At 32.7% G+C, this 26,334-nt stretch overlaps 2 protein-coding genes across 3 annotated transcripts in view; one reads left to right on the plus strand and one right to left on the minus strand.

Annotated features, from left to right (window-relative positions):
* The window catches only part of LOC146996200 (uncharacterized), a 37,474-nt gene extending 31,832 nt beyond the window's left edge, over nucleotides 1–5,642 (plus strand). The window contains exon 3 of the mRNA XM_085820294.1: nucleotides 764–5,642. The gene's annotated coding sequence lies outside the window, so the exon portion shown is untranslated. The remainder of the gene's footprint in view (nucleotides 1–763) is intronic.
* Nucleotides 1–26,334, minus strand: part of LOC146996199 (uncharacterized) — a 231,616-nt gene that overhangs the window by 94,472 nt on the left and 110,810 nt on the right. The window lies entirely within an intron of this gene.

Consider the following 26,334-nt stretch of genomic DNA (forward strand, 5'->3'; position numbering starts at 1 on the left):
CACATTTTTACGTTTGAAATTTACTGGCATATTCCATGCCAAATTTAGTAAGAGATTTCAGGTTTTTACCAGCTATAGGAAGTCAAGGATTTCTAGAATAATTTACAAAGTCAAGGACGAGTTCTGTCTATTGTTAATTGGTATTTTCATTTCCAAAATAGAACACTGAAAATTAAATTTTGAGAGAAGTCTTTTTAATTTTTTTGGCACGCTGCATAATGAGTTCATTTCAAAAAAGCTGAAAATAAAAGTATCAGTTTTCTACATTTTACTAATTATTCTTTCCTCCAATACCTAGACTTCATTTCGGAAACTTTCCTTTTGGTTATAAGAAATAAATCACAAAACAATTGACTGATGTCAATCGAAATCAGACGGAGATACTTATGTTCAAAATTATTTCATAACGAGTGCAAACTTTTTCCTCATAAAATTATGAGTGTCGGAGAAACATATGAAGAGCTAGGCTTCGTAATTTTTACAAAACAAATGACTTTAAATTTAAAAGTACCAAAGCGCAAACATTTACGTTTTTCAAAACACATTTGTACTTGCAAGTCAATGCCTACCACAAACGACCAAGATCCGGTCTGAACTTTTGCAGACAGTGCACAGACATGCGTTTCGAGTACCTTTCATTTTGGTTATTTGCGTATGCCATGTAACCTTCTCAAATATTCTCATGCTTGTGACTCAGAATTGAAATATCATTTTAACTGATATTTTTATGTGATGTGTAACAATAATTTTGTTTATTTTTCAGGATGAAGATTCAGGCCCCCTTTGCGCATACCGACTGTAATTTGAATAGCCAGTTTACAATAACAAGCTTAATAGTAACCGACCGTCATAGGAAGACGCCCGAGGCTTAAAGGAACGCGAATCTCTATCAAAGTTGCAACTTGTGTAAATGCAATTTTGACTTTTAAATTCTTTTATTTTCCCTTTCTCGTGTCAAAAATGTTTCTTTCTTCAATATTTAGTTTAATAACGTGAAACTTTAATTTAAATTTTTCTTTTCGCTATTTTTACTTTAAAAAGATTTTAAGTTCTTTCATTTTACAAAAGTAATACTGATTTTAAAAACTATAAATATTTCCTTTTGGTTTTTTATTTTAAAAAATTGCTTTTAAATTCTCACTTTATTTATTTTACAGAAATATTATATACTCTTATAAGCTAAACATATTTCTTTTTTGTATTTCCATAAATGCCATTTTTTCAAAAAATATTTTACTCCTTTTCATTAAGGGGTGTTGGAAACCCTATAGCAACAATGTTGAATTGGCAATTTTTGGATTACCTTTTCTGAAAATCTGCTGTTCTTACAGGCTTGAAGGTTTTTACGTAATTAAAGTACATCTATCACCTCGCGCTCTTACAAGCACGAGGCAGGTTCGTCTATGCGCTCGCCATAGTAGGAAAATAATCTCTATCTTTGAAATTTTATCCTCTAATTTATTACATATAACGGTACACAATATACAATAAAACAAATATCACTAGTATAGTATACATTTAATTATATACATAATATAAGGCGTGCAAAACATGTTTTAAGTAATCTCAACTATATACATAATATAAGGCGCGCAAAACATGTTTTAAGTAATCTCTTTCCACACGGCATGGCTGCCGGTCCAATCGCTAAAGTACCAAGTCTCGTATTCACGCCACCAGCCTGCCTCGATCGGTTTTTCCGAGGAATCTCGAATTCTTTTAATACGGTGTCTTTAATCATAATATTGTTATATCAATCCATTTCATCGAGAGTCGCGATCAAACTTTTAACTTTTGTTTTTAAACTCTGCAAAATAATTTTCCCTTCTTCAGATATTTTATAGAGATTAAGAATCATTTCATCATGATGTAAAAAGAACAGCCATTTCTCAGCTTTCGATGGTGGGTCAAACATAACTCCTTTCATTATTTTCAAATGTTTCAATAATCGTTTCCCTTGCTCTAAGAATCTCCTATATCTTGATAAAAATAAGAACCTTAATTTCTCATTTCCATATAAAATATACTTTCTCGGTGTCTACTGGCTTTAACGCCTGACATTCGAATCATGTTATTAACAGACATAAAAACAATTATAATTTTCTAAGTTAATATGGTTAATATATAAATTAAGAAGGACTTACCTTTGATCCCGATAGTGAAAATATCGAACGAAGAGCACAACTTGACGCTGATAACTTTAATCATGAGCACACTGCAGTGGCACGTAACTTGACATGATTACAACACGGTAATTCACATTATCCCTGATTTAACTTTTCATGATTTCACTAGGATGATGAACACTGATGATCCCATTTTACCACTCACTGGCTGTTAACTTTTTAGCACATCACGCTTTCACAAATCGGATGAATTTATTCGCACACATGGCCCTAAACGCGCCATTTTCTTTCGTCATAAAAATCTTCTCTCATCGTAGATCCATTCGTGAACTATCACCGAATTTCATTTTATAACTTTCAGTAACTTTTTACAACCATATTTATTTATTATTTTCACTATTTAGTGATTTCCTTTTTCACAATCTTATCCTATCGACTGCGCCGATTTGCACCTCGCGCCGTTTCAAGTCCGAGGCGGGTTCGGTCATTTCTCATGCACTCGCCATAATAGGAAAATAATCTCCATCAGCTTTGAAATTTTATCCACTAATTTATTAAACAATACACAATAAAACAAATACCACTACTATACATTTAGCTTAAGTTATCTCTTTGCACACGGCATGACTGCCGGTCCAACCGCAAAAGTCACAAGTCTCGTATTCTTCCCACCAGCTTGCCTCCACTCTGTTTTCCGGCGTAACTACGTCCCTTCCTTTAACCGTCTTTCGCCCCTCGCGGATAAAATGTTCTGGAAACGTCTTTCGCTAAGGGAAGTAACATCACAATACCTAGCTGAATATACTGAAAAGAGCTTTTTTATCATTTTAAATTTTAGAGTATTTTACAGTATATTTTGTTACGCATAGTAAAATTTAGCACTGATTATAATCAAAAGCTCTTTTCGGCAAATATTTGGAAGCGTAGTAAATAAGGTATAAAAATTTCAGATACCTGTGAGCAGTAGTTCTTGAGAACAGGTACTACATCGAGTATAAAAAATCACGTTCGGGGGAAAACGCGATTTTATGTAAAAATTCTCAATTATCAAAGTATTCAATGACAAATTAAAGCTAGATTTTGTACAGTCCTAATTTCCATAGAGATTAAAGAACGGTGTTTTAAGAAAGCTAAAATTGTAGAGAATTTGAAAATGCAAATATCAGAAATCCTCATTTTATGAAATGTTTTGGCTTTCATCACCCCTTCAACTATTCTATTCTTTAAAGTCCTTTCTCTTTTTTTTCTATTCTGGTAAAACTTGATATATAAATTTAATTCTTTGTCTTTTAATTTTTAATTTTATATCTCTGGTCGCATTTCTCTTTAACGATTAACATTTTGCATTTGGCTTATTATTATTATATTAAAATTATGCAAAATGAACAAACAGTAAATAATGAGATGCTCAATTAAAAACAAATACAGATTTAATGATAAAAGGGAAATTTTTAATGTCATTACAAACAAGATTTCAAGGGGTTCAAGAGGCCGTTGCCTAAAAAAAAAAGAAAACAATTCGTCGTTTCCGGAAGAAATGAAACTTTAAAAAATATTTTCGTTGTCACAAAAACCAAACTTTTTGAAACATTACGTTATTCAAACTCTTACGTCACTTCCGAGTGTCACGTTATCTAAGATGGCATAGGTTTCGGCTACGTACCCAAGCCTCTGGCATCTCCTGAGGGCGGTTGGTTACTACACCTGAACCAACGATAGTGAACTTCCGGTGATATCCTTCTGTCTGTACCTGAATGAAACTGGCTCTATTTGACGGCACACTAGCGAAACACTAAAAAGTCATGATTTAAACGACGATGATTTGAATAATTTAACTGGAATTTTGAGGACGACAATTTAGATTAACTTCTGCTGATTTTTTATTTAGGTGGTCGTGAGTATATGGTTTAGTGATGAAGAGTATGAATAATTGAGTAGGATGATAATAAAACTTTAGGTGATCGGGCTTTGTATCTAGGTGAAGTTTTTTTATTCTGACGACGACTTCAATGATGATGATGAAGATGATACATAGGATGGTTTAGAATGACTGCTGTGATTTGGGTGATGATGGTTTATCTTATTCTGACGATGATCATGGTGACGCGATATACATGATGGTTAAAATGACGATGTGTATTAAGTGATAATAAATATTTAGATGAATTTGATGGTGACATAGTTTTGACTGATGACGATTTTATACATGATGTGAGAGTGATTTATATAATACTTTAGAGGAGTTAGACAATAAAGACGATGATTAAATGAGGATGAAGAAGATGATGATTTGGTTGATATTGCTTTCTATTTAGATGATCTGGAAGATTATGATTTATCTATCTCGACGATGATAATGGTGATGATGACATATACGACGGTTTAAACTGAAGGTATGATTTCGATGATGATGATTATTTAAATGATGGTTTTGAATTATCTGGTGATAATTTTATAATTTCTTTCTTGGTTATTCAGATAACAATTTTGATGGTGATTTAGAAGTTTGAGGTGATAAAGACGATGATCAAATGATACTGCTTTTTATTTAGTTGATTTGAGCTATAATGATTTATCTTAATTTGGCGATATTTTCAATGACGATGATGATGATAATATATATATATATGATGGTTTAACATGAAGATGTGTTTTGGGTAGTTATGCTTAGTTAGATGTCTTAGATTAGCAGATGAAGTTGATTGGATTTAGAAGGAAATTTATATATATGATGATTTCAATGAGTTAGATATTGATTTAGATGAAGGTATATTAATTTGATAATGATTATTTAAACAATAAGAGGGTCGTCCGAAAAATTACTTTGCCGTAAACCATAAAAAACAAAGTCTTATTACCTGGAAAAACCTATTGCAAAAGATACAGCTATATTTCTGCTACTTCTCAGCATAAGAAACATCGGAACTATACCAATTGTCATAGCGTCGGTTACCTATTTCCATTAGAGTGTCATAGAAGTCTGTCGCCTGGGAAGAAAGGCAGCCCGTCACATTTGTCTGCAACATTTCACCTGTAGGAAAGTGTGCCCAGACAAGAACGTCTTCAGGTGCAATAACACGTGGAAGTACTTAACAGCAAGATCGAAGCCATAGAATGGATGGTCAGACATCTCCCAGCGAAACGTCTGCAACATATATTTTGTGGAATTCCCCGTATGCGTCCGATGTTGTCGTAGGACACCACAACACCAGCACTGAGCATCCCAAACCATTTGTTCTGAATGGCTCTTCAGATGTTCTCTAGTAAAGCGCAATAAAGATCAGCTTTCACCGGAGCACCACTCGCCAATACGTCAATGAGCAGAATGCCTTTACTATCCCAGAATACCGTGGACTTCAATTTCCGTGCATAGACTGAGGATCGTCCGGCGCGTGGATCCCTGTGACGCCAATCAATTGTGAGTTGCTGTTTTCTGTGGTGAAGTGAGCTACCCACATCTCATCACCTGTAACGATTCTGTTAAATTGCGTTCAATAAACTGATTTATGTATCTGCTGCCTCTAGTTCTTTGTGTTTAAGTTTTGAGTATTCGAAATGGAACTCAAATACAATCAATCATATATATAGATTACATATCAATTCATATATTTGAATTAAATACATATTTACTTACCGGCCCGAAACTTTCTTAACACGTTGAGCGCGGCGCCGGTCTCTGGGGATTGACAGTGAACTTTCCGTGTGGCCGGCGTCGGTCCCTGGGAACCGGCACTGGAATTTTCGTTTGCCTGGCGTCGTTCCACGGAACCGACAGTATAAGTTAAAAAATAAATATAGTCTCAATGAAATGTGATCAAATTTAGCATTAATGAAATGTATTGAAACATTCTAAACAAAAACACGGCTTAGCTTTAAGGCTTAGCTCGCTGCCGGCTGAACGGAAAGGACAGCAAATTCGGCGCCGAACTCAGCGTGTTAATTAGAAAGCTACCGCTCGGCCTTAAAAACGCACAGCAGTTTGGTTTAAATAACCATTGATAACACTATTCTATAACGTTCTTTCTATAACGTTCTATAACGTATTATTCTATAACGTTCTTTCTATAACGTATTATTCTATAACGTTCTTTGTACGTTAAAGTACATATAGCACAAGAGTGTGCAAGGAAACTGATATATAACAAATTTATTTAATATTTTTCATATAATAAGGATAATTTCAAACTGTAATCATAATTCTAAAAATCCATGACATTATCGAATTGAGACCTGTTTCGATGTCAGATATATCTCGTAATGAAATCTGATATTTTTTGAAATTTAACAACTAATTTTTCGAGGTATTTGACAGTCCAATCTGTATAAGTTTCATTTATTTGTTTAAATGTTTGTAAAGTGTTATCACAGATTTTCATAAAAAAGGGTGTGAGAGATAATTGATAAAATTGATAGATAGAAATGGAGGGAATATTATGCATTTGTTCAGAAACATAAACGTAGTATTTGTGAGATTTCTCGCACAGCCAAATTATAATTGTTTTGTTATTTCTTTTTTTTCATATTTAATTCTTTTAAATTAATTTCTCAAAGTTTGTCATAATTTATGTGACTCAACTAGGTACGAAAAATTGATTCGGAATGTAAAAGAAATATATGTATTCTGTAACATTATTTTTTGTAAAGTTTAATTTTTTTAATTAACAAGGTCTGTAACCAATGTTTGCACTTATTTAATGCACGGAGTTCCAAGCAGTTTCACTCATCATCCTACAAGCTGCAATAAACACAAAAACACAACTCTGAAAATGAAATATTCTAACAAGGATTGTAAAGCCAAAGGCATATAACTAGTCTCCTCTGTATGCTCAGATCATTCAATATGATTTCTCTCACAGCTTATACATTTTCAGATGAGTTACTCACGTTCGTTTTTAAAGGTAATCAAAATAATGTAAAACTGCAATTAAAAAGATTAAAATTTCGACAAATTGACTAAATGAAATATATATTCGCTGGTCGCTTAAAATTGCTTCAACGGTACCTAGTTCCAAATTGCAAGATGGGTATTCCACACACGGATAATCGAGAATTAGTATAACATTCTACAGCAAAACATTGCAAATTCCGTGCTTTTTTCATATAATGCATTCATGCTGTCAGATTTATTATGTCTAATCTTATAATATTATTGTAAAATTACGGCCGGTAGAAATCATTCCTTGAAAATGAAGGCCCCTTGCCACCTTCTTGATGACTAATTTCAAATGGATAATTCAAACGTGGCGAAAAGAGAAATATTAAAATTTTCAAAAATTCGTGTTTACGGTTTTTTAATACCTAGATTTACCACTGCTAACTAATATTATGATATAATAATATATTAATAATTAGTCAAATGAAATTTATGTGGCTTCGTGTCAACCACTTGGTATTTTTAACGCTGTGTTTGAGCAAAAACAGAATATTGTTTATTTAAGCTATAATAAACATCCTACAGTAACATTTAGTTATTGTACATTGTTTTTTATCAGCACTTACGAGCTGAAGTTTCGTCTTATTAAACTATCCATATTGGTGTTTTTCATGCTCCTATATTGTTTTTGTATATAAATAATGGAAATTACAATTGGGATGATCAGTTCCATAAAACTCTCAGTATTCTGCAATCCTAACCACATGACCAATGGTGCCCCAAACATACAAGAAACAAACAGGTATTTACAAGTAGGAATGATTTTCGAAACGTTTGCTTAAACTCAAAACAAAATAAAACAAAAGGGTCAAATCAAAATGTTAATGTTTCATAAAAATGTGCAGGATAATGTTAGATGTAAAGCCTGTTTTCGTTTCCCTGGCAGACGTACTAGGAAGTTTCATAAATGAAAGTTTTCTCTTTTGGTGGGATAGTGGCTGTGACCTATACATCGAGCATTCATTGCTGGACAGTACGTGTATAATTACAGATAGATAGAGATAAGTAATTAATAGAGTATTTGACATATATAAACTCATCATTCAGATCTTCGAAAGTGTTCAAATAGTAAAAACACGATACCGTATGCTTTCACCACTTCACTTATGATGTAGACTATGCCCATATGAGGTACTTCTCCCTGTTAGAGTTAACTAAATCTTAGCTATTGAAATATAGCATTTTCAAATTCTTTCCATTTGAATTTAACATGAATAATTTTACTCTGATCTCTCTCTTTCTTTTCTGTTTGTTTCTTACTTCTAGCCATCTATATCCAGTTCTATATCTTCTACTTGTGCCTCTGATATTTAATGTAACGGCATTTTGCTTTAGAGTAAATAGATTTAAATTAATTAAAAATTACATTCCTATTTTCAAAATACTTTTATTAATATTTCAAGGTAAACATTTTGATATTCGTCAAATGGAACTCGAACCTAAAATTTAATTTTTATTAAATCTTTAATCTATTTCCAGCACTATGCATAAAAATGCCCTTTCTTGTTAAAATAACGAAACTGATTTTAGATTTACTAGTAATGAATCAAATTGCAAATTGCTTAGTTGACATTTTTCAGCTCTCAGAGTACATTCCATTTAACTATGCAGTAAATCGAATGATTGTTTGCAGTTAACAATATGTAAAAAGCTGTTTGGGCCAGGTCGAGAAACAGGTGGTTTACATCTGGAGGAAACGAACTTTTGACAATGTCTATATACTATAAACGAATAATTAGAAACTTCCGCGTAATGCTCTTATGAAATAATTCACTGTATATTAGAAAAGTACGAGAAACAGACGCATATTTTTTCAAATGAAAAAAATCGAAAAATTATGTGCTTACTAAAATCAAAAATCTCAGGCGAACAACAAATAAGGCCTTGTAAGGCCTTATGTATTGTTCCTTATAAGTTATGTGAATTTCCTTATAAGGCCTATTAAATTATACACACTTTTTGCTGCTGATCATTTAAATTTATTTCTTCGAATTGCTCTTTCAAACTTGAATACCCGATTCCTAAAAGAAAGTTGCTGATTTTGAAATAATGTATACTGCTTAATTTTGGTCGTGCGTTTATGAATTTTTTCTAATTTTATTTCTTTATTAGCGGAAGTACCCGATGTCAATTAAGTTAGATTGAAAGCAATGTATCTAACAACAGAGAGAACGATACCGTTGTAATCCTTCTCTAACGATGTAAAAAATACGATTCATAGTTATACATTTTTCAGTCTGGTGCGATATGCAACCCCACATAAAAAATTTCGATAGAAAAATATAATTCTCTCTCATTGTATCAGAAGCAATGTCACTCAGCTTTTAGTGATTTTCGTCTTTCTAATCAAATGGCCATAACAGCTCAAGTTCCATCCAATATTTCACCTATATTCAACTTTAGTCGATTCAATGTCGCAAAATATTTATCATAATTGATGAGAAATCAATAACGCAAACAAACAAACAAACACACAAACAGACATTCTTCTTTATATATATAGGTTATGTAAAATTGACAATTTTTTTTATTAACAAAATGTAAGATTTGCAAGCGAGCAGTAGCAACACTTTTCGAAATAAAACAATTCTATCTTCAACGCCCGAGACTGTTACCACTAGGAAAAATGAGTGCGAAAATTAGAACTTTCAGAATTTTTAATTAGTATTTTCGCTCATGAAAGTGGTTAAGATGAGAATAGTCGAAATGGCTTCCCTCGAATTTTCGGAATCGGGAATAACGTATTTAATGTTTGGGAAAGCTATTTTTATTTCATCTTTTATCTATTTTCGTATTTTAACAAACTCTAGGATTTGAAAGAGAGCAATGGTAACAACTTTCGAAATAAAGCAGATTTTCGTCTCCAGCTTGCGAGACTGTTGCCACTCGAAAAATGAGAAAGAAAATTATCGTTTTTCCGAGTTTTTATTTATAGCTCTGATTTTAGCTACTTTTTTTTTTTTTTTTTTTTTTTTTTTTTTGAGAAACGTGACGTCGACCTAATTGTAGAATGTTTGGTGGTGATAGCTATAGTAGTGACCGAGTTATGAGAGGACAAACACACAAACTTTCTTCTTTATATACTATATAGATAACAAGTATGAAACTTTCCCAAATGTAAGTATACGAACCGCGAGACTGTATTAAAATTTGGATTTACTTATTTGTCAAAAAAGAATTTTTTTAAAAATTTGACATCGCCAAAACATGAATATTTTCGTGATTTAAAAACATTTCCATAACTGGAAGTATATTACTACAAGCAACGATCGCAAAAATAAAGGTCGTGTAGGGACTTTTAAGCCGGATAAAGGATGTTGGTGTACATATACGTGAGCATATACATATACGGTTGGTACAGCTAACCTGCAATATAAAGAGAGAAGCAAGCCTACTCTTTAGAAAATTTCAATATTCTTCGGCTAATCGTTTTTGAGTTATGCGAGATACATACACACATATATTATATCTACATACATACAGAGAACACGAAAAAATCCCTTTTAAATGCATTATAAAATATACTATGAAAAGGAAGAAGTCTTTATTCTGTCCGTATGAGATGTCGCACAAAAATCATCCAAATGGATTCAGATATGGACAAAATGGATATTTCCACTGAAATGTGATACTTGAAAATTTTCGTAATTATAATACTTCCTTTATATTGTAAAATGCAGTAATAAAATATTACCTAAATGGGAAATCTTAAATAGATGAGAATTAGTACCAGAATTCCACAGCTATACTTTTAAGAAGTGGTCGTAAAAAAAAAGTGGTTCGCTGAGAACTTCGTTCTAAAAGTTCAAGCAATAACTAAAACATTTTCGAATAAATTGTGTGTGAAAACTGTATGTCCCGTCGTTCAAAAGTAGTGGACTGTAAATTCACTTGATGTTCCCTCAGTTTAGAACCCAAGAAACCTCAGAGTCATAATGTTGACCGAAACTACTTTATTGGCTTTCAAACATTAAGTTGGCTGAGGAACGGCGAAGAACACTTTGACACCTCTGACTTCAGTAGCGGCTCACCAAGTAAACTCGGGAGAACCTCTGCTTAGTTGAAACTCACAGCAAATTAAAAGCTCTAAACCCGAGCTTTACGATCCTAACAAATTTGTGTCTGCGCCTCTCCCCGGTACAAAGAGAGAAATACATAGAACGTAACATAGAACTAAAATATTTAATCCTTTGCGGCGCACTGTACGTTAAAGTCGGAATTTCAGCAAGAAACGTTGTATTCAGTCTATTTAGTCCTAAATAAGTATACAGGTAAAATTTTGTAAAAATTGCACTTACCGTTTTAATTCTGTGGGTGTTCCATGAGGTGGAACACTGCGCCGCCAGAGCTTTGAAAAGTGCGACTAAGCGAGCATTGCAGTGAAGCACGAAAATGAGTAGAAGCGTTTGCATAAGAATGAAAAAACTCTGTATTATGGCTGTATACATGGTTTCCTGGATATACACAATATTCTTGAATATATACGGATAAATGAGATACATATCTACATACACAAGTCCTATATACAAAAATGTTTATAAATTTTCCTATTTCTTATCTTCGTGAAATTGTTCAAAGCAAGTCACACCTTTTTGATGGAAGCACAAACCAACTAAGATTAAAATAATTAACTACGATTAATATTAACAAAAAAGAAAAATAAGCTTATAATATATAGATACACGAAAAATATCTACACAATTATTGAAAATAAACGGGAATGAGACTAAAAAGGCAGCAAAAATTTCGCGTAGGTCTAAGTAAAGATGAGTCAAGCTACTAATGAAATTCCCGCCTAAAAACTACCCCCAAAAATTTCGAGATGCCAATATTAATGCTTTCATAACACAAAAACCACCTCGCCCCTCAATGCTGCTTTGTTTGAATTCATTCCCTACCCAAAAAAAATCAACAGAAACAGAAAACAAAAACAACGGATGTTCTCTCCTGAGAGCACAGATGTTCTGATTAGTAAGAGCATGAGATTGCTAAAGGCGCAGTGTTCCCGCTAATGGAACACCTGGTTTTATTCAATGATTCTGCGTATGATTTTTGTATGAAAGATTAAAAAAATAATTTGGAGTACAGCCAGCAAAATTATGCCTATTTTTCTCCAAATAAAATTTTTATATCATTAAAAAAATAGAGAAAATTACTTGAAAAAATGGATTTTAATAACACATAATAAATTAACGTTATGTGTCTCCTTGTGATATGCTGCTATCTACGGTTTAAAAAGAAAAGTTCAAAGTATATTATAAAAGCATTTTTATCTATTTACGGTTGAATTTAGAGGCTTTCGAAGCGATTCAATTTGGGTGTTCCATGTAGTGGCACACTGAGACACAGAAGCTTAACCATATTTTAGAATCATTTATAAAAATATATAAATGTAAAGTTAAATATAAAATATTCGTTTCAAAGCGATCGTTGACGATTCCATATCTCTTTAGTCTTCCGTTGATGCGGTCATCTTAGAGAGACATTGTGAAAAACCTATATTTACTTATTTTCTCAGAAACATCGGTCATCTTAGGATGGTAATCGACAAGAGGATTTATTGTACCTATATTTTCTTTTTGTAAAATTCTGCGTTTACATTTTCTAGATCTAAATTTAAATTTGATCTTTCTCAAAAAAATAGTGTGAAAATGAATGCATTTCCGTTAATAATCTATTCCGTTAATAACTCTATCTGGCTTTAGGGGTCCAGAGGTAAAGTCGTTGAACGCTGGTAGCTAGACCCAGCACAAAAACACGCTGCTTGAGAATTTTGTGGTTTTTCTAATGTGTAATGTGCGTACGAAACTTTTCCTGAGAAAGTCCTCCCCAAACGTTTCCCTCCCCTTAGGAAAAGAGCCCTAACGTGCTCTTCCAATAATCCAATAAATATAAATACGGTACTGAAATATTACGTAGTTCATCCTGACTTGTGTCATCACAACTAACGAATCGCAACATGCAAAGGATACTTATATAAAAGGATTACTTTGAAGAAGCTGAAGGAAAAAGAACAAAAGAAGTCTTAATTTTATTCAAAGAACATAATATTAGAAATTTCAGACATGCATAAAACTTTTAAATACATTTAATCTAAAATAAATGCTCCTTTTCCCTTTTTTAATTTTTTAAAAATATATTGTTCATGAAGAACTGCCAATACAACTTTATGAAATGACTTAATTAAATAATAACGTTTAATAGTTAAGTAAATAAATTTAAAATTCTCTTAAAATAAAAATTAAATACTGCGTAGTACTCCCATACGTATCATTAATTTTCTACTTCCTTTCAACTTTTCAATGCAAGAGTTCCTTCTTGGATTTTTAGCAAAAAATTATTAATGAAAGGAAATATATGAAATATAGAGGTAAAAATATTCCTCATTCTTACTCGCACCTATAATTCATTACTCGAATACGCACCAGCACCTTTTAAATGTAGAAAAGATATATCTGCAGAATAATCGTCATGCGATTATTTTATTTACTCTCTTTTATAGGAATATATTTTCCACGACGATATTTTTAAACTGCGAAGTTTTGGAACCTCTTTCTGTTCTTCGTCGATGTTTTGTACCACGATTGTTTTCTTCGATGATGTTTTAGACTTACGATATGTTTTCCTGCCTTCTTTTCTCCCACATGTTTTCTACAACGAAGTTTCCCTCTTACGTTGTTTTCTCCGCTACGTTTTCGTCCGCGATGTCTTCGTCGGACCTCCTAGAATTCACTCGCAAGCAAGCGAAATAATCGTTCCATTTAGACTCTTGTCCTTCGACAAAATAATACCTGGCCCATTATGGATTAATGCAAATGTACAGAGACGTATAAGATTATGGGGTTCATTTAAAAATGACTTTTCAGTCCACTTTCATATTAGTTTGATTACCATTAAAAACGAACATGAGAAAGGTGTCTAAAAATTTGCGTCTTATACTTAGGAATTTTTGAATAAGATTACAATCAATTTTTTTTTTCTTATGGTTGGCACTTGCCTATGTCGGCATCGTCCTGCCCTAAGGCCAGATAGGTAGTCTCTTTATCATGGAGGCGCCTAGTAGGCGGGACATCATTGCCTCCTATGAAGGGACAGACAATTTTACATCCATGCCTTCTCCGGGATTCGAACCTGAGCCCTAAGGTATCGCACTCAGGTTTCCCTAACCACCATAACGCTAAAAAAAAGGCTTGCAGCTACAGATTTGATTTTATTCATGATTTATCATTATAGTCGTTAGAATATTTTATTCTCACAATTAAATATTGTTTTTTTTTTTTTTTTTTTTTTTTTTTTTTTTTAGCTTGTACAACGATGATTCAAATTTTAGTGTTTTTCCAGCATCAAAGCGGTTGCGCACATTGATTACAGACATGTTGTTTAAAAAAATAAAATTTACGAAAAAAAAATGCAGATCAATTTTTTAACAGTGGGAATCAATTTTTCGTAACTATTTCAGTAGTGTCAGTTAATTCAGACTTGTAGAGATTAATATTCAAATATTAAAACTGAGACTCGGTCTTTCAGAAAGCCTCACAAGTACTTTCTCTCTTTCCATAACAATGTATGTTATTGTCGTTATGATTGATCAATACCAGTATTGATCACCGATAATTTTTAAGAAAATCTGTGATAACGCTTTACCGACTTTTAAACAAAGGAATGAAGCTTATACAGGGTGAGCTGTCAAGTACTTCAGAAACTGTGTTCTTAAACGTTTAAAAATATTTCATATCTTTTAATGAAATACATCTGACACTGAAGCATGTCTCCATTCGATGATGCCACCGATGCTTGAAATTATATTCACAGTTTCAGCATGTTTATAATAAAAATTGTAACCAATGTGCTACTCACTAGTTTTCTCATATACTCCTGCGCTTTATGTACTTTAAAATTACAAACGGCTACAACTGTGTCTCTGTTCACCTTGTTTATTTAATCAAACTACTTTGTCTTTAACTGACAGAGTGTTGGCTTTATAGTAATATATACTTATCACACTTCTGCTGCTTTGTTTTGTGTTTAAAATGTTTCTTCAGTTTTATTTGGACCGTAAACGCTTCAAGAAAGTAATTCAGAAATCTGATTTAGAATGTGCGTGTTGATGATTGACTGATTCAGATTCTTGATTATTTTCTGATTAGATCTCATTTGCGTCTGCAAAAAGTGCCAATAATTAGGTAATAAATCTATGCAGACTTTTCGTCAGAACTCGTTGGTATGCAAGTAAATAAAATGCTTACACAAATGAATGAAATACTCCTCATATTACCATTTCGACGTTTCATATACAGATAATTTGACTAAAACCTGATAATAATTTATATTTTCTCTCTCATTGTAATGTTTCTTTATACTTTTATAAACGTTCTTCCAAATAAATGTTTCCACAAAATTATTACAATAGGTTCTCAAGCATTACCCTCTTAACCTTCTAAAACCGGGCCGAAATTCTCATATTATAGCTTTCAGACCAGCGCAATCCGAAACAGTTTTGCCCCCTCTTTGACATTTTCCTAATGAGAAAAGTCGTCAGTTCCCCTCCATGGATGAAGTAAAATTTACATGTTTGTCGGACGCCTACGTCCCATAGTAGAGGAGTTGCTAGATTTGCAATTTTTTCGATGATTATTTTGCTTTCATATTTAAGTGAAAGCAAAATTCTAAATAAATAGTGCATAAATAAATGTGCAGTACTGGATGCATATCCAGTGCACACTTTATTTAGAACAAAATGTATGCAATGTTTATATTTCATTCACTATTTCTAATCAATCTCGTAAATAATTTGTGAATTTTTTAACTTTGTTTTCACTCTTCATTTATATTCGCGTATTTTCGTATTAGAAATTAGCAAGCGAGAACAAAATTTAACAAAATATAGTAAATACAGACTAGATCTGTAAGTCTGCAGGCCGGAATGCGATTTTTAATAACATATTTTCATTAATAAAATAATGGTAATGACTAATTTAATGAAATAATAATAATAATATTTATTACCATTAGATGATTAGAATGAGATTCAATACAAATAGATTTTGAGATGAACTTACAGCAATAATAAAGCTTTACATAACAATAACAGAGATTTAAATCTGCTTTTTTCGATAATTTTGTTATTATAATATAAAAATCAAAATCCGAGATACATTGGTTGCGTTTAATAATTAATTTTAACAAATATTACATTGGACTATCAGGCAAAGAAGGTATATCTTTAACGAGAATTTTTCTTTGTAAAATTGGCTTTTGTTTATGTTAGCCGAGAAAAAAATTCGTGACTTATACATGCAATCAACAAAAGAATTTTGAGAACAGTTTTAAATGTTCATGAAGAATTAATTATACGTCAATTTCTTTCCATAGGTAGAAATTTCGTCTAAAACTATCGTTATATCCAAAAGTTGAAGTCTATTTCATTTTCAACGAATATTCTATTTGCACATAATATATTTTCCAATTTATTTTAGAAAGAGTAATCTTTCACGTTTTCAAAAGAATAAGGAAATATTGGGTGTTGATACCATGTAGTAAATTTGTTTTTTATATTTCTTCCAGTAATGAAAACGATTACCCTGCAATATTTTCAAAGCAAAATTAAGAAAACCGTTTACGCCAAATTGTGCATAAAGTATCTTCTCGTGTATATTTTTATTTAAAGTGTGGAATTTTCTCTTTGAAAATATCAAAAATCATGAAGAGCAAAATTAATTCATGAGAAATAACTTTGAAATGCAATAATTCCATTGTAATATGACATAGTGGATAAAAGTGCAATACAGTTTATTTATTCACAAATAATCCCCCTCATATGCGTAATTTATGTACTGTCGATTGAGAAATATAGGTTAGTAAATTAAACCGGTTAATTCAATACTTTTCCTTTATCAATATTTTTACCTGCTCTTCAGTAAAGCGGTAAAGGTGGCTGAACACTTATAGCTCGCTTGGATTTGAATCCCGGATAAATAGTTGGAGTCATGGTTTTTGTGTAACGTAAATGCAAGCCAGCTTCTCTTAGAAAGTCCTCCGCGAAGACATAACTCCCCTTATACAGGTAATCGTTGGGTGCTTTGATGTAATTCAGTAAGCGAACAAATTAATCCAATCAATACCGAAGAACGGGTTGATTACATGTGGAGTTTTCCACCAGGAATGTAAATGCGAGCAATTTTCTCTTAAAAAGGTTTACACGAAAGCATCCATTCCCTTAAGCAGATAGCGTTCGCGTGCTTTTCCGTAATCCAATCCTAATTTTCATACATTTAGTAGTAAGTTGACATACACCTTATTACAGACAAAATAACAACTTTTTTAAGATATTTTTTTATCAACTTGTCTGAATTCTCTCTATCTTTTGAAGAGTATAAGAATTTCAGCAAATAAAACTGGCCAAAATTTTATAGCATTTAACTGATGTTTTGATTCAGTTTAGAAGTAACGTGAGCTTTACTGATATTTAAATATTTTTTGGCAGATCTCATCCTAAAAGAGGGTGTAAAGATAAATTGATTTTATTTAATTTACAATCAATGAAAATCATTGAAAGCAATCACTGAATGAATGAAAATCAGAAAAACTATTATGCATACAATTGTCTCTTATTTATCTCCTGATAAATCAGACAAAATTGCCTGCATAATAGAAGCACTTTGAAAGAGTTGACAGTTCTTAAGGGTTTTATGCACTCCACAAAACAATGTCAAAATAAAATCTTATTATTCATAAGTATGAAAAGGAAGTAAACGAGTAAACGATAAAAACGGTTTTACCTATTTTCTAGAAGGGCATTAAATCTAAAATATTAATCTATTCTTATTTGTTATGATTAAAGAACATTAAATATGGTAAGCTTAAAGAGCGTGCAAAATCGCTGACGTTTTAATCATAGCAAAAGTCAGTACTAAAAAAAATAGCATTAAAATTATGAGACAGATTGAGAAAGAGATGGCCTCTATTTAATTTTCAAGTATATTGGCGCGAGACGAAACCTGCGGTTTTTGCCAAAATGTAGCTAAACTGATAAGAAGAGGGAAATAATGCGTAGCCAGCGGCTACTCTGAGCAGCGACAATGGACCACCCAAAGATCTACAGATAGGCGATTCTCTAAAATGGGGAGGGCATGGATGGTACGACAGTTGTACCGATGCCGGCGTCTGAGAAAGTCATTCTCCTTGTACAACTGCTGTACCAGCCGGCTTCGAGAGGTTAATCGCATTTACGTTTACTCGGCTGGAGAACTCATTAAAGGACTTCTTACCACAATGCCCACAGTTGGATAATCTTCGGTTTCTGGCAAGTACTATCTTAGCTATTAAAAGGCAGCAGACCAACAATAAAGTGCTATTCACATTCAATGTTCGCATGTTTAGCTATTGTCTATTTTGCCTTTCTGCTCACTTTTCGAATATTTGATTTTGAGTGAAACGATCGTTAAGATAGTAGGTGCTTTGAAATTTATAATCATTCATCCTTTGGTATTTAATTAGGAAAATTCTCATCGGAAGACTCAGTGTGAAAGTAATTCAGCGAACAGGGAAGTACTGCTATATGCGGTAGAATTACATTTGCATAAAGGTATAAAACCGGCCCTTTAAAAGAGCTTCAACGTTTTCATATGAACGTGTATTTCTGTTGAAATTCAACTAGTTGCATAAGCACAAATCTTCATAATTTATTTTGAGATGGTGGAAAAACAGTGCTGACGTGTTATCAAGCTAAAAAAAAAAAAAAAAAAAAGGAGGACTGTGCTATATCTCCCGTTCTACTGGGCCGATTGACAAAACTCAAACTGCGTTTTTCATGTCTCGAAAGCGCGACTTAGGAATATATTAGATTTATACATAGCACTATTCTAACGTAGGAATCTAACATAGGCATGTGTTGAAATCTTACTCCAGCTTTGGATTAGCGTGAAACGTGATTGTTTACAAGCTCTTTTGCGATTTCTAAATTTCTTTTGACTTTTTTGAAGGTGTTTTTATTATAACATTGCAGTTTTTGTTTAGTATTTTTATCACCTGATAATTATGGAAAATTGTGAGGAAGATGTAAAAAATAAAAGATCTTATATTCATCGACCAAAGAAAAGAAAGTTCCAGGGAAATCAGCATAATGATACAATGAATAAGAAGTGTGGTGTCAGTTCTTCGTTTAAAAAATTAAATAGTGACACTGTTTTGTCACCAAGAGATAAAGATAACTTTAGAGCCTAATTTTAGTGGTTATAGACTATTTGATTTGGATATCCTATTTCAATGTATTGAAAATAATTTATGTTGTAAAATTTGTAATGTTCATTTAAGTGAACTATTTCATCATGGTTTAAGCTCAAAATTTGAGTTACTATGCTCAAAGTGTTCATGTAAAAGAACTTTCAGAAACTCTAATATGATGGGTGTCCGAAAAAATATATCAGAGCTAAACAGAAGATTTACGTATGCAATGCGAACTCTTGGTCAAGGGAAAGCTGCTATGCAGTAAATACCCCAGGAATTCATATCCGGAATGGGGTCCTTGAGTTTAGAAGTTGGAATTTTATTGATGGGAGAGTAAACAACCCGAAAGTTAAATTTCTGCAAAATATGTGCAACTTTATAGCTAATTGATGGAAAGAAGGGAATAACAACAGAATTTTTATAATCTCCTAAAATAAGAGTGTGGCTTTTAGTGTGTTGAGATGAGAATTTTTTAACTGCTTGATTAATAATGTTAGGTGAAAAGCCCCTGTCAATAGCTATTGCTTTTAAATAATTTAGTTCTTCATCAAGGGCTAGTTTGGAGGAGCAAACTTGAAGAGCACGGAAAACATAGGAATAAAATGAAGCTAACTTTTGTTTAGTCGGATGACATGATTTAAAGTGTGGTGGAAGGCAAACCGATGAAGGTTTACGGTAAACTGTAGTACTGAAGTTGGATGTGTTGCGTGTGACCAGAATGTCGAGAAACGGAAGAGAATTGCAAGTCTCAAGTTCAAAAGTGAACTGAATAGCAGGATCAATAGAATTCATTGTTGAAAGAACTCTATTTAAATCATCTTTATTACCTTCAAACAGGGTAAAAGTATCGTCTACGTAGCGGAACCATGCCGGGAAGTTTAAAGTTTCAAACAATTTTGATTCATAATAATGCATGTAGATATCAGCCAGGATGGGACTGAGGGGGCTTCCCATGGCTAATCCCTCAGTTTGCTTGTAATATTTATTTTGGAAAACAAAATGTGTTTGTTTCAAACAGAGTTGAGTGAGAGAAATTAGCTCATCAATTTCGATGCAAGAGAAATGAAATTCGCGAAGTCTGGTTTCTAGACATCTTAATGCACCCTCCACTGGGACATTGGTGAATAATGATTTTACATCAAAAGAAACCATGAGTAAATTACGAGGAGAAATGTTTTTAACCTTTTTTACAAACTCTATTGAATTTTTTATGGTGTAAATGTTATTGTCTAATAGAGTGGAAAATCTAGAAACTAAATATTTAGCTAATGGATACGAGGCAGTACCTAAATTTGATACAATAGGGCGGAAAGGAATACCACTTTTATGAATTTTGGGAAGAACATATAATCTGGCACAATTCGCAACAGATGGGATAAGCGAATGTTTTAAGTTGCTTGAAATGATTTGCGAAGATTTGATCGCAGTTTTTATTTTGGATAAGTCCGAAGGTGAAGGATCTTTAGGGATCGGATTAGCTTAATTTAGCTAAGCTTAATTTTGTTGAATATATGCTTTTTTTTTCTTTTCAATATTCTTTAACACGAAAAAATATTTCAGTCCCCTCAGTTTTGTGTTAAATGACTTTCACTGTATATCTCTTGCACATAAATCCCTTTCTTACATAAAATATAACTGTAAGTATAGAATAACTAAATAAATTGTAAAGGAAGTTTAATTAGCAACTATGAAATCTTAAAAAAGTACATAGTATGAAATTTATAATGGCAAACATTAAAAATAGATGAAAGTAAATAAAATTTAAATTATAGAATATACTTTATAAAATTAATAATAAGTGGTTAAAATATATTTTTTAATTACTTAAAACATAGAAGTTATTTGGCAGAGATTGTTGGATATGAAATTACTACTTCAAATTTTCAGATTACTATTGTTCATATTTAAAGTCTCAACTTGCAGTCTTAATCCACATAACAACCATTGTAAAAATCACCCGTTATCATATTCCAAAGATCAGCAGCATACATTTTTTTCAAAATCGTGCATAATATTAAATATTGGCTTTTGATAGTCAAGTTGATACAAATAAGATGAACTGTTTTTATGATTTTAGACTAAGTTTATTCTTACATTCACTTATTACAATATTTCATTTTTTATATGCTCGGCTATCCAAAATTTCAAGAGCTTTCCGGATATTTTTTTTTGTCGAGTTTTTACTATACATACATTTCAGCATTTACATCGTCAAAATTACACAGACACATACTTGAAGTGAATTTACTTTTACAGCTAAACACAGGAACTGGAAAACACTTATTCGGAGATTGTATTTCTTTTTCGTTCATGAAAATCAAAGTTCATTACACAAACATGCATTCACACTGCACAAGCATGTATGGAAATTCTTAATACATTTAGTAAATAAATCAGAAAATATTTTAATGTATAACAAATTAATAGTAAGTAACTAAGCTTTTAGTTAGTAGTTAGCTTTTAGAACTAGTTAAACTTTTATAAAACAGAGCATAATAACACAGTTACAAAGATATTTAATGTTATAAAGTTAGGTAGTTTAGTAAATTTCAGTTGTTCATCAAAGCAATGAATTATGAAGTTCCTTGTGTATCTTTATAAATGAACTTTATTGCTGTTTTAAGCAACTTGAACAGCAATAAACTGTTCAAGTTATTTTAATAATTTTGAAATATATACACTAAAAGAAACAATAAAATGTATTAATCTATTTGTCAAACTTGATTTTGGCACGAAAGTCTGCAGAATGCTTCGTAGTTTTTAAGCACATAGAGGCACTGCAATTCTTATTCCTTGATCTGAAGTTTTCTGCAATTTTTTTTTTTATTTAAATTGCTGTATTGGCACACATATAATTTTTGTATAGTGGCTTCAGATGTGGATAAGTTTTTCAAACACTTTCGTTTATTTTACTGGCGTCGCTGAATTTTGCGATGAAATGCAGCACATTTATTGCCGAGTATCACCTTCCAGACTTTTCATACTGTTAATGTATACATCAGCAGTGAATTATTCTCCTCTTTCCTCAAATACACTACGGCGTTAAACAATAACCATTCACTAAAGATTTTGCGTAAATTTCCACTCATAATAATTTAAATTGCGAAAATCTCACAATTAGCACCTAAACACACTATTCAGGAGCACAATTCTTTCGAAAGCGCACCGTAGTAGTCAAAAGTGGGGTAGGCGTCTTGCCAAACTAGTCGATATTTCCGTGACGTCAAAAATTTGAAAAGTGGGGTAGGGTTTGGAAATACGCGTCTCCTTCCCTATGAGTATTAAGATATAGGTACTTTCGCCTCAGACGAAAGAAAAAAAAGTTCTGGGACTTGTATATATTATTTTCCATTTTTACTGTACGATACTGTGTCAAATCTACGATAATGTGTAAAAGATATGCCAAAATTATTAGTTGCTATTATAGCTTATCCAACGAAAACTTCATCTGTGGCCGATATATGGCGTTGTAGTGACCCAGTTATTGCATGAGAAATAATTATTTTTTATTTCATATATTTGTTCATGTGTTTAATTATTTTATAAAATTAACTTTAATATTTTGTTAATATTCATATTTATATTTAAATTTCTTTATGCTGAATGGCAACTAGTTCTAGTTCTGATTCATGATTGCTAGGTTTTGGTTTCAAAACGTTGCTCGTAGCGTCGCATTTCGATAGCTGGAAAATAAAATGCAATAACTTAGCTATTTGTTTATAATTCATGCTGTTACTAGTCATAAATTAATTTTAAACATTAGTAGCCAAGGCTACATCGTGGTGACCCTGATTAATTTTCGAAATGTCAACAAATGACTCTTCTGAAACTGCTATGAAAGATACGATACAGTCACCGGAGCTTCATAAGGTGAGTGTGAAAATACCTCCTTTTTGGATTGATAAACCGGAAATATGGTTTTTTCAAGTTGAAGCTCAGTTCAAACTTAGAAATATCGTTTCAGAAGAAACGAAATTTAATTATTTAGTTTCACAGCTTGAACCTAAGTTCGTCGAAAATATTTGGGACATTGTAACGAACGATAGTGCCACAAAATATTCGGATGCTAAAATTAGGTTATTACATTTATTCAAAGAAAGTGAAAATGTACGGATTAAACGTTTGATTACTGGTATCGAACTTGGAGACATGAAACCAAGCCAACGTTTGCAGAAGTTGAGATCAGTTGCTACTACAGATGTGTCTGAAAATCTAATCAAAACATTATGGCTGGAGAAGCTACCTGACTCCATAAAAATATATTATTAGTTAGTGATGAAGATGTAACCAAGTTAGCGTCTATGGCAGATAAAATTAGTGATATGAATCGGAAACCAGAAGTATTTAGTACTAATGCTCCTTCTGTTCCCGCAAATGATTTGTTGCAAAGAATTACCTTTCTTGAACAAAAAATTGATCAAGTAACCATTCGCTCAAGACGAAGGGACTCGGATTTACGTAATTCACGTTCACGATCTCGAAGCCAACCTCGTAAACGATATGACCCTACTGGCAAATTTTGTTTTTATCACTTTCGTTTTGGAGCAAAATTCATTCTAGAGAAATGCAAGCCTCCGTGTGCTTGGGTAAAAAACGATTTCAAAAACCAGGAAAACTCGAATCTGCAGTAGGTTCAGCGGCAAACGCTGCTGCAGAAAATATGAAGGATTGTCGCAAATTTCGTTTATTCGTTCGTGACCGAAGATCAAATTTGCACTTTCTTATTGATAGCGGAGCTGACGTAAGCATAATTCCTGCTACTTCACAGAATAAATGTAAAACTGAATATAAACTGTATGCAGCTAATGGCACAGATATTTCCACTTATGGCATAAAAACGCTAACTCTTGATTTGGGATTACGTCGTGATTTTCAGTTTCCATTCATAATTGCTGATGTCACAAAAGGTATTTTAGGAGCTGACTTTCTTCACAAATATAAATTGCTTGTCGATATAAATAAGAAAAAATTAATTGATGGCGTAACACAGCTTTGTGTCCAGTGTGATGTCGCTGCTATTTCCAGTGATTACTCAGTAACCACATTAAATAAATCCATAAAAATTTTCGATTTACTGTCGAAATATCCCGAAATTTCTAAACCTAACCTTTTTCCTACACAAATTAAACATGGTGTTACACATTTTATTTCGACTGTTGGTCAACCCGTTTATTCAAAGGCACGACAGCTCGATCCAAAACGCTTGGCTATAGCTAAAGAGGAATTTAAATTTATGCTTGACAATGGAATAATTCGTCCATCAAACTCCCAGTGGTCAAGCCCCTTGCACCTTGTTACGAAAAAGGATGGTTCATATCGTCCTTGCGGAGACTACCGACGATTGAATGCGCAGACGATACCTGATCGATACCCAATTCCTCGCATTGAAGATTTTCATCATATTTTAAGAGGTACAAATATTTTTTCTAAAATTGATTTATTCAAAGCTTATTTTCAAATTCCCATTGCAGAAGAAGACAAATGTAAAACGGCTATCATCACTCCTTTCGGTTTATACGAATTTAATGTAATGAGTTTCGGTTTAAAAAATGCTCCTGCAACGTTCCAAAGATTTATTCACGAAGTCTTTAGAGGATTAGAATTCGTTTTTCCCTATTTAGACGATATACTCATTGCATCCAGTACCCATGAAGAACACGAAAATCACCTTAAATTAGTTTTCGAAAGATTACATACATTTGGGTTAAGAATTAATGTTTCAAAATCTGTCTTTGCTGTTCCCCAAATCGAGTTTCTAGGCTACCTAATTACACCTAAGGGTTCCCGTCCTTTGCCAGAAAGAGTTCAAGCTATTACTAACTACAAACGACCAGAAACAATTCATGAACTTAGAACCTTTCTTGGAATACTTAACTTTTATCGTCGTTATATAAAGGATGCAGCGAAGAATCAAGCATTGTTACATGCGTATCTCAAGGGAGCTAAAAAGAGGGACAAACGTAAAATCGAATGGACTGAAGAAGCTGAAAAACAGTTTGAAACGTGCAAGAATGACCTGGTGAACACGGCACTGTTGTCTTTTCCCAATTCTGAATTACCTCTGGCGTTATTTACAGATGCTTCAGATACGGCGATTGGCTCAGTGTTGCAACAATATGAAAACTCCTCGTGGAAGCCAATAGCATTTTTTTCTAAAAAATTAAGTGATACTCAGCAAAAATATAGCACCTATGATAGAGAACTATTAAGCATATATCTTTCAGTTAGACACTTTAAGCATTATCTAGAAGGAAGAGTATTTACAATTTATACAGATCACAAGCCCTTAATTTTCGCCTTTCGTCAAAAACTTGACAAAGCAACACCTAGACATGCTCGCCAACTTCAATACATCTCCCAGGTTTCGACTGATATCAAATATTTAAAAGGTGAGAATAATATTGTGGCGGATACGTTATCTAGAGTTAATGAAATTTCATCGATAGATTATGATAAAATAGCTGATGAACAAACTCAAGATGAAGAACTGAAGAGTTTGCAAACCACTACTTCCTTGAATTTCAAGCAATGTTCTCTACCATCGGGGAAATATTTGTGGTGTGATACATCAACTAAACATGTTCGGCCGTATATTCCTCAGGCTTTCAGAAAACACGTCTTTCAAAGAATTCATGGTTTATCACATCCAGGAATAAAATCGACTGTGAAATTAATGACATCAAAATTCATTTGGCCTAACATAAAAAAAGATGTACAGTTGTGGACAAGAACCTGCATTCATTGCCAAAAAGCTAAAATCAATCGGCACACCAAAACAAAATTAGGTGAGTTTGAAGTATCACCAGGAAGATTTTCTGTCATCCATATCGATCTCATAGGACCACTTCCACCATCTAAAGGGAATATTTATTGTCTTACTTGCATAGATAGATTTTCGAATTGGATGGAAGCAATTCCTTTAGAAAATATTTCTGCTGAGAACGTCGCAAGAACCTTTTATAGCAACTGGATTGCGCGTTTCGGAACGCCAAGTAAACTCATTAGTGATCGTGGATCCCAATTTAAAAGTGATACATTACGAGCTTTGTC

The sequence above is a fragment of the Stegodyphus dumicola genome, chromosome 7, assembly GCF_044657685.1.
Source record: "Stegodyphus dumicola isolate Sdum_Otavi_A_Nest chromosome 7, ASM4465768v1".
NCBI lineage: Eukaryota > Metazoa > Arthropoda > Arachnida > Araneae > Eresidae > Stegodyphus > Stegodyphus dumicola.